The sequence below is a fragment of the Suncus etruscus genome, chromosome 18 (assembly GCF_024139225.1).
Source record: "Suncus etruscus isolate mSunEtr1 chromosome 18, mSunEtr1.pri.cur, whole genome shotgun sequence".
Taxonomy (NCBI): Eukaryota; Metazoa; Chordata; class Mammalia; order Eulipotyphla; family Soricidae; genus Suncus; species Suncus etruscus.
Window position 1 is genome coordinate 1,594,576 of NC_064865.1, and position 10,490 is coordinate 1,605,065.

The 10,490-nt window shown below is 46.3% G+C and overlaps 1 non-coding gene across 1 annotated transcript; it reads left to right on the plus strand.

The window, feature by feature from the left end:
- The first annotated feature begins 7,623 nt into the window (after window positions 1-7,623).
- On the plus strand, window positions 7,624-7,730 carry LOC125996704 (U6 spliceosomal RNA). Its single transcript, XR_007491386.1, has one exon. It is a non-coding gene; the product is annotated as a U6 spliceosomal RNA (small nuclear RNA).
- The last annotated feature ends 2,760 nt before the right edge of the window (window positions 7,731-10,490 follow it).

Below are 10,490 nucleotides of genomic sequence, written 5' to 3' on the forward strand. Positions count from 1 at the left end.
TTGAAAACCCCTTAATACTACACATTAGGGGAGGGACTGAGAGCAGCTAAGAATGTAGAACCTGGGGTCAGAGCAATAGAACAGAATAAGACTAGCCTGATATCAGTCACTGGCATCTCATTTGGTCCCCAGACCCTCCAGGAGTAAGTGCTGACTGCAGAGGCAGGAGTAAAACCTGGATATATCCAATAACAACAACAACAACAACAACAACAACAACAAAATTATTGAGAAAAATAAAAATGAACTTAGAGGGCCAGAGCAGTGGCACAAGCAGTAGGGCATTTGCCTTGCACGTGCTAACCTAGGACTGACTGTAGTTCGATCCCCAGTCGTCCCATATGGTCCCCCAAGTCAAGCATAGCTAGGAATAACCCCTGAGCATCACAAAAAAATAATAATAGTAAAATAACTTAGAACGTACAAGTCCTGATCATCTCTGCTCTTCACCAAGGAAAAAGAACTCCATTTGTTGTTTCCAGTGTCAGAGTGAGGATACCTAGAGAGCCCCTTCCTCGGGACTGTGCAGGACCCAAAGTAATCTCAAAACTAATTCTCTAAGGAGCTGGAAAATCAGCCTGGAGAGGTTTCTGTGCCCATTTTACAGATGGGACAGTTAAGCATTCAGCACCAAGGTCTCAGAGATGGTCACTGACTCAGCCGTGACTAGAACATAGTTGTGCTGGGGACCTGAATCAAAGGCAACTTACAGGTATGTTGTGCTTACTGCCAAGAGTTAAACTCATGGCAACGTTGTACATACTCTACCATTGACTTACTGCCTACCCTCCTCATTTTTGCACATCCAGATCCTCGTACAGAAACTGGTTCTGGCTCATAAGAGTAACTCAAGAAATATTTATAGAAATAAAGGCTCCAGGGGCCGGCACGGTGGCGCTAGAGGTAAGGTGTCTGCCTTGCCAGCACTAGCCTAGGACGGACTGTGGTTTGATCCCCCGGTGTCCCACATGGTCCCTCAAGCCAGGAGCGACTTCTTGTTTTGTTTTGGTTTTTTGTTTGTTTTTTGGGCCACACCAGCATTGCTCAGGGGTTACTCCTGGCTGTCTGCTCAGAAATAGCTCCTGGCAGGCACGGGGGACCATATGGGATACCGGGATTCGAACCAACCACCTTTGGTCCTGGATCGGCTGCTTGCAAGGCAAACGCCGCTGTGCTATCTCTCCGGGCCCAGCAGGAGCGACTTCTGAGCGCATAGCCAGGAGTAACCCCTGAGCGTCACCGGGTGTAGCCCAAAAACAAAAACAAAACAAAACCAAAAAAGAAAAAAAGAAAAAGAAAAGAAAAGAAATAGACTCCAAGGGCTGGAGAGATAGCATGGAGTTAGGGCATTTGCCTTGCATGCAGAAGGATGGTGGTTCAAATCCCGGCATCCCATCTGGTTCCCTGAACCTGCCAGGAGCAATCTCTGAGCATAGAGCCTGGAATAACCCCTGAGCGCTGCCAGGTATGATCCCCCCCCCCCCCAAAATACTCTCTCCTTTCTCAGGACAGATACCTTTATCTGCACAGTGGGATCCCAATATTCTCAAGATCAAATGTGTTCATCTACCTAACACTGCTTGTGAATATGATTTAATATTAGCTGTCACTGTTGCCTATGTTATAATTTATGTGGAAATAGACAAAGATAAAATAAAACAAGGGTTGGGCCAGAGATAAAGAGTAGAGGGATTTACGGATTTGCCTTGCATGCAGCATACATTGAAGTAATTTCTGGCACCACAAGATGGTCTCCAAGCCCTGTCAGGAGTAACCACTGAGTACAAAGCCAGGAACAGCCCCTGACATTATTAAATCTGACTTACTCCCCTCCCACACCATAATAAAACCAATATGAGGGGCAGGAGAATATCAGGTGGGAGGCTTGACTGGCATCAATGGATCCCAGCAGCACAAGCTCACCCAAGTATTGTAGGGAGTAGCTCCTGAGCATTGGCAGGTAGAACCCCCAAACCAATACAAGTAAATAATACGTGGAGTGTGGCATGACTGGCTGGGTTTGTGAAAGGTGACACTGGAGCAGACCTAGAGAAGAAAAGGGCTTAGGCCCACAGGGCAGGGCTGGGAAGGCAGAAGTCTGGCAAGAACAAATGCCTAGAGATGGATGGAGTGTTAGAGCGGTAGAAGAAGGTGGTTGCTTTGTTATCTTACCATTTCAATCATGTTTTGAAGGTCCGAATTCTCGATCCTAAGCTTCAGGAGTGAGTAATTACCTCACACAGAACCTTCAAAGGGCCCTCTAAAGGCTGGGGCATGGAGCTCTGCAGTCAGTCTAAAAGAATCATTTTGGGGCCAGAGCAAGAGAGGAGCAGTAGGAAGTTGGCCTTGCATGCGGTTGACCCAGGACCCAGGACAGATCACGGTTCGATCCCTGGTGTCCCATATGGTCCCCCAAGTCAGGAGTGATTTCTGAGCACATAGCCAGGAGTAAGCCCTGAGCATCACAGGGTGTGGCCCCAAAACCAAAAAATAAATAAAAAATAAAAAAATAAAAACACCAAAAAAAAACCCCCCAAACAAATAAAAGAATTGTTTAGTTTGGTAGTTTTGAAAATACCCTATCAGGTCTAGGTGTTGACATTTGTACGGGTCAACCTAGGTTTGATCCCTGGCACCAAATATGGCTCCTTGAACCCATGAGGAGTGATTCCTGTGTGAAGAGTCAACAGTAAGCCCTGAGCTCTGCTGGGTGTCTACCGCCCCTCCGTTCCAAATCCCATTTAAAAAAAAAATAAAAGCATCACAATAGGAAGAGAGCTTAGATGGATGGAGCACAGCTCTGGCAAGAATGAAGCCCTGAGGAAGGTCTCTGAGGTGTCTTTGAGATGGATCTCTGTTCTACACACACTCTTCCCTCCTAGCCAGGTGAGGCCTGGTGCTCTTGGCACCTCTGTGGAGGCCCCTGTGAAAGGTCCATTCAGTGCAGAAGACATGACTTGTGTTTGCCTACAAGAGATTGATTCAGATTGATTCCTGGAAGCACATGGTTCCCCAGGAACTACTAGGAGTGGCCTCTTAGCACCACTGGATGAGACTGTCCACTTCTGGCCCCCAATCCACCCAAACATTTTGAAACAGGTGGGAGGACTAAGCAGAGGGCTCTTTAGTTGGAGGGATAATACTGGAATGCTGGTAAGGGAATAGTGACAATCACACACACACACACACACACACACACACACACATCCCCGATATTCTGTAATATTATAATCCTATGGTAAATCACCAAAACATTTTTTTAAAAATAATCCTATCAGGGCCCGGAGAGATAGCACAGCGGCGTTTGCCTTGCAAGCAGCCGATCCAGGACCAAAGGTGGTTGGTTCGAATCCCGGTGTCTCATATGGTCCCCCGTGCCTGCCAGGAGCTATTTCTGAGAGGACAGCCAGGAGTAACTCCTGAGCAAACAACAACAAAAAAAATAATCCTATCAGTGGGGCCAGAGTGATAGTGTAGTGATTTCTGAGCATATAGCCAGGACTAACCCCTAAGAGTCACAAGGTGTGGCCCCCCCCAAAAACAACAACAACAACAACAAAAAAAAACAAATCAAAACAAAAAAATTAAATCCAAATTTTTTTTTTTTTTTGGTTTTTGGGCCACACCCGGTAACGCTCAGGGGTTACTCCTGGCTATGTGCTCAGAAGTTGCTCCTGGCTTGGGGGACCATATGGGACACCGGGGGATCGAACCGTGGTCCGTCCAAGGCTAGTGCAGGCAAGGCAGGCACCTTACCTTTAGCGCCACCGCCCGGCCCCTCCAAAAATGTTTTAAATGGGGCACAGCAGTAGGGCATCTGCCTTGTACGAAGCCGATCCAGGATGGACTGTGGTTCGAATCCTGGCATCCCATATGGTGCCCAGAGCCTGCAAGGACTGATTTCTGAGTGCAGAGCTAGGAGTAACTCCTGAGAGTCACTGGGTGTGGCCCCAAAACAAAAACAAATAAAAAACAAAAACAAAAAATCCCATCAGTGTCTATATATTTCTTAAACTGTTACCTTCTAGCTCTTGGGAAGGGAACTTGCTAAAAATAATGGTGCTCAAGTTACCCTGATCCTGGCAGTCCTAGAGCTCCTGAGAGCCACCATCTACCCCCATACTGGCCTCTTTCCTACATGGCCTCCTGGAAGAAACTGGTCGAGGTGGAGGCAGGGCGGGAGCCCGACAGACTGATGAGGCCTTGGCACAGAAAGCCTGAGCAGAAGCCCTGGTGCTGCTGTCTTTGTCCTCTCTCCCTTTCAGACTTAATTCCTCAGGCAGGGCTTGCTCATCACAAGTGTTCCTTAGGTCCCCAAAGTTCCTCAGGCAGGGGAGCCTGCTCAGGTTATGACCACATTCACCACAACAATCACTGTCTTATCTCTGAATCAGGCCAGAATCCTGAATCCTGAAACCTGAGGCCCAAAGACTATCCAGGTCAAAAATGGCGAGTTTCTGCTGGGGGCTGCCTCTTATGGAACCAGCGATTCACACTCACCAGACCAAAGCAGCCCTCAGAGAAGCTAAGGTGGTGATCTTGACCTTCTAAAAGATAAGACACATAGTCAAGAACAGGCTAGCAGTGATTTGGAAAGCACTACACAAAGGCCAAAGGCTCACCAACATCACTGTTTATCTTATTATTATTATTTTGGTTTCTGGACCACACCCAGCTCAGGTCTAACTTCTGGCTCTACACTCAAGAATTATTTCTACAGCTCAGGGGACCATATGGGATACCAGAGATCAAAATCAGGTCAGCTACATGCAAGGCAGATCTGTACAGTACTATGGCTCCACTTCCCCCCAACATCACCATAATAGTTCTGAGTAAGAGATGGTATAGGGAATAGGGCTTTTGCCTGGCATGTGACTGAGGCTAGTTCCATCTCAGAATCACCTATGGTCCCCCAAACTCCACCAGGAATGATCCTGAGCACAGAGTCGGGAATAGTCCCTGAGCACTGCATGGTATGGCCCCCAAACCAACCATTCAACAAGTTTATTAGTTCTAAGTCTAAGCAAACAAATTAAATGTCAGCATAATTATGAAAAATTCATCCTATGCCAATGAATGTTTTTGTTTGTTTGTTTGTTTATATTTGGGCCACACCTGGTGGTACTCAGGGGTTACTCCTGGCTCTGCGCTCAGAAATTGCTGCTGGCAGGCTCAGGGGACCATATGGTATGTCGGGATCAAACCTGGGTCCGTCCTGGTCAACAGAGTGCAAGGTAAAAGCCCTGCCCATTAATATTCTTTATATATAAAGGAAACATCAAATCAATCAGAAAATGATAAACAGATGAAGAAAATAAATAAAGTTCAGACAATCAACTAAAGAAAGAATACACATGATACAGGAACAAAACTGACAGTTCAAACAAAATCAATAAAACAAATTAAAATAACCCATCAAACTGGAAAGGGCTAAAATATTTTTTTCTAAAAATCATAATCTGAGGTGCATGGGGAGCACATGGCACTAAGTATCAAATCCAGGCTTGCCACTTCCGGGACATGTGCTCCAGCCCTTTAAGCCAGCCCCCCACTTCCAGCCCTGGAATATCTTTACTATCTTTAATATCATACTGCAGTGTGTATGACAAGCACATGCAGGAAACAAGCATGCTCGTAGATGACGGCAAACTCCCTTGTGTTCTGTGACCTAGAACCGGGGTTTGCAACTTCACAGGATGCCAGATAACTGAATGGCAGGCGGGGTGTATGTACAAAACCAGTAAATATTAAATTTTTACAAAAAGTTAAATATTATTATGCAGCCGTCAGGAGAGATGAAATTTTCCTATACATGGATGTACATGGAATCTATTATGCTGGGTGAAATAAGTCAGAGGGAACAAGAGAAACAGAGTAGTCTCACTTGGAGCCGAAGAGATAGCATGGAGGTAAGGCGTTTGCCTTTCATGCAGAAGGTTACTGGTTCGAATCCTGGCATCCCATATGATCCCCGAGCCTGCCAGGAGCGATTTCTGAGCGTGGAGCCAGGAGTAACCCCTGAGCACTGCTGGGTGTGACCCCAAAAACCAAAAAACCAAAAAACCAAAAAACCAAAAAAAAAAAAAAAAAAAAAAAAAAAAAAAGGATAGTCTCACTCATCTATGGGTTTTAAAAAAATTAATGATATTATTGTAATAAGGCCATAACACAATAGAGTTAAGGGCCAGAAGGACAGGCTCACAATATGAAGCTCACCACTAAGAATGGTGAATGCTGTTAGGGAAATAACTACACTAACAACTAGCATGACAATGTTAATGAGTGAGAGAAGTAGAATGCTTGTCTCCAATACAGGCAGGGGTTGGGGAGGAGGGAAGGGGGAATCGGGTGGTGGGAAGGTTGCACTGGTAAAGGGGGTGTTCCGTTTTGATTGAAACCCAACTACAGTCATGCTTGTAATTATGGTGCTAAAATAAAGATTTTATAAAATTAAAAAAAATAAATACAAGTAGTCTAATCTAAAAAAAGTTAAATATTAAAATGTTTCACAGTTTCTATATACACAATATCTAAAATTTAATTTCCATTGTACGTGTGTGTGTGGCAGCCCCAGTGGTGTTCTCTCTAGAGATTTGAGTGAAACTCCGGGTAGACCAAGCTTTCATCCTCAGGTACCCAATTCCATCCTTTCTTGGGCCTCTTCTCTGTCTGGCTAAGAACATCTGACTTTTTAGGAGTAGAATAGAATGGCTGACAAATAGTTGACTTCCCTGGAAACAAATTCTCCATTCCTAGATCCTTTGCTGACCCCAGGAGATCCTAGTGAGCTGGCGATGAATGTCAAAGTTGCTAAGTGCAAAGAACTAGCTGCCGCCCCAAACAGAAGTTCCTCGGTCCTCCCCTTACGAGCTTGTTCCTCCATAGAGATCAATCCTGCCAATCTGGCGCCAACTCAGATGGCTCCTGACTGACAGCATCAGCAGATGGAAACCAGATCTTCATTTTCTAAGGCTTATTCGTGTCTTGCTTTTATCTTTCTTGGACACACATAAGCTGGGGAGCTGTGTTCAGACTATACTGCGTTGGACAGTCCATAATAGGGTCAATAATGCTTATGGCCTCACTGGGAGGCCTGAGTCATCATCCTTGTTTTCAGGGAAGTGGGGATGGGGGTGGTGATGGTTCTTCCGAAAGGACCTCTAAGAAGGTGGGGTTCTGGCAGGCACTGACACATCACCATCACTTCCACCTTGTGTGGGACACATGCAAAGTGTCCAGCTCAAATCTGCATCTAATACAGCAGCTTCCCTTCATCTCTTGGAGCCAAGAAAGGGGTTCTTCTCCCTTGTGAAAAGATCCCCTGTGTTCTTAGGCAAGAATGCAGAGTTTCCACCCGCCAACAGGTAAAGGGAACCCTATCCCAGTGGGCCCCAGGCATGGAAAAAATAATCGTAAGAGCCAAGGGGTGAATTGACTACAACCTTCAGGGAGGAAAATATAGGAGGTTCCAAGAGTGCCAGGGCCCTTCTGAGGCTTACTGCTCAGGGAAAGGAACTTGCCCCACAAGTAAACACCCAAGAGCACCCAGAGGCTTATGCCAAGGGTAATAACTGATCTTTAGGACATGACACTCATCTCTTGACCATAAAGAAACAGAACATTGTGCTCACTTCGGCAGCACATATACTAAAATTGGAACGATACAGAGAAGGTTAGCATGGCCCCTGAGCAAGGATGACACGCAAATTCGTGAAGCGTTCCATATTAAAAAAGAAAAAGAAACAGAACATTGTGAGGATCTAGTTGCTTTCTGGGTGTTGTTACTCCTGGATCTTAGCTCAGAAATCTGGCAAGCTTGGGGAAACCATATAGGATGCTGGAGCTTGAACCCAGGTTAGCTACAATCAAGACAAATACCCTACCTGCTGTGCTATTTCTCCAGTCTTCAAGGTAGTTTTTGTTATAGGTTGGCTATTCTTTTGAGTTTCCAGCTGGAGCCATGCAAAACCAACCAGCCAACCAACCAACCAACAACAACAACAAACCAGACACACATCGCTCAAAGGGAGATACACATAAATGCCTGTATATTCACACTGAATTTGGAGAAGGGGTCAGTGGGCTCAGCCGTGTACAAGGCTGACCCATCTCTCCAGCACTTACTAATACATCTTATAAACAACCTGAGCATGGAGAGTAAACACCAAAAAAATCCAAGGGAATACCGTGTCTGCTTCCTGTTCACCCAAGCCTGGCATGGAGGTAGCAAATGAAACAGAGAAAAGCCATAGGAAGATGCCTAAAGATCCAGGCCAGAGCTAGCCCGTGCAGCCCAAATGCCAAAGAGCAAGAACTAACTGCCATGTCCTTGACCTTCCTCTTCACATGCGCCTCTTCTCGAGAAAAGAACAGTGTTCAAGTCCTAATTCTGTCCCTGGCTCTCCAGGATTCAGAAGAGAAATGAGCTTGAGCAGCTCAGTGGACCCTGGGGGTTGACCCAGACACCATCTAATTTGTTCCTGTTTATTGAATCCCCATTTAGAGATAACAGTTGTTTCTCCTAACTCACAGCTGGCTTAGTCTACAAGGCCAGAAGGACACCATGCTCAACTGACCTCTCTAGTGAGGAGGCAGAGTGTGCAAAAATAAGCACTCGTGATGTGTATGGTGAAATGGAGTGGGTGGTCACGGATTTTTTTGTTTGTTTTTGGGCCACATTCATCGGTGGTGCTTGGGGAACCAAATGGGATGCCAGGGATCAAATCCAGGTTGGCCTAGTGCAAGGCAAATGCCCAATCCACTGTACTATCAATACAGTCCCTGAGCAAGGTCATAGTGGGGCTTTGAGAATGGCCTTCTGAAGGCTCCACTGGTCACTGGGAGCAACACAAAGAATTGAGAGTTGGCTCAGTGGCTCCAGTACCCACCAAGCAAGTAGGAGATCCTGAGTTTAATCCCTAGTGTTGCCTGCATGTTCCCAGCATGATGCTGGCACCTCTACTCGTGCCAGGTACCTCTATTCTCTAAGACTCCCCAGTAACATCTGGCCAGATGTGTGCCAGCATTGCACCCAACAGTTGGCACTCCTGGTAAGCACAACTAAACCATAGTGTGAGCACTGTGGCTGGAGAGTGAGCCCCAGGGGGCTGGTGTGTGAGCATTATAGTAGCCGCTGGTAGGCATGACGACCAACTATTACCACTGTACAGGGACACAGTGGAGGAGTTTCACCTCAGGCAAGCAGGTGAATGAACCCCACAACTAGAATAAGTGGTACATTGTCCCATCACCCCAAGAGTGCGATCCCTGATAAGCATGTGTGGGTGCTAGAGCCTGTGTGTGTGACCCTAGACAACACACCAGCAATAGAGAGCAACAGCAGAGTGTCATAGGAGCAAAGAGGGAACTAAAGCAAGACACAGGACGGGGAGTCCCAGCTCAGTGGTTCTCCACTCAGATGCATGTGAAAGTCACTGGAGGAAAACCCTTGATTTGCTGGTTTGGTTTTAGGGCCAGACCTGGCAGTGCATGTACCAAACAATTCTGGGATCAAACTAGGGTTTGATTAACCAGTGTTTTTTATGCCTGCAACACTTTACTATTTGTTCCACTTTCAGAGTTTTTCTTTTTCTTTGATTGTTTTGGGGCTGCACCTGGTGGTACTCAGGGCTAAATCCTGGCTCTACACTCATGGATTACTTCTGATGGAATTTGGGGATCATATGGAATGTCCAGATTGAGCCTGGGTGGGTCACATGCAACCTACTTGTTGTACTATGACTTTGGTGGAGTGATGGGGAGGCCAGGCCAGACCAATCAAAGATTCCTCTGTAATTGATCTGGGCTTGAGTCCCGACACTGGTATTTATTAAAAGCTTTTCAGGGGCCCGGAGAGATAGCACAGTGGCGTTTGCCTTGCAAGCAATCGATCCAGGACCAAAGGTGATTGGTTCTAATCCTGATGTCCCATATGGTCCCCCATACCTGCCAGGAGCTATATTCTGAGCAGACAGCCAGGAGTAACCCCTGAGCAACGCCGGGTGTGGCCCAAAAACCCCCCCAAAAAAAGCTTTTCAGGATTGAGGTTTAAGATCCCTGCAACATGGGTCAGCATCAACAGCACCTATAAACTTATTAAAATGTAGAAACTAAAAATAAAATTAAAAATCAAAACGCATGGGGCCAGAGTGATAGCAAGCAGGTAGGGCATATGTCTTGCACATAGTCGACCTGGGTTCAATTCTCAGTATCCCATATGGTCTCCAGGAGTGATTTCTGAGTGCAGAGCCAGGAAGTAGGCCCAGAGCACTGCCAGGTGTGGTCCCCTCCGTAAACAAAGCAATTTCTAACCCCCCCCACCAGACCACCCAAATTAGAATCTAAATTTCTGACTAAGCCCTTGGTGATCTGTGCGCAGGGGAAAGTGCGAAAAGGCCTGCTATAAAGAATACCAGGAAGGAGCTGAGCGATAGTTTGGCGGGTTGGTCTCTTGATTGAGGTGGCCTACTCAGCTCCTCATATGGTCCCAT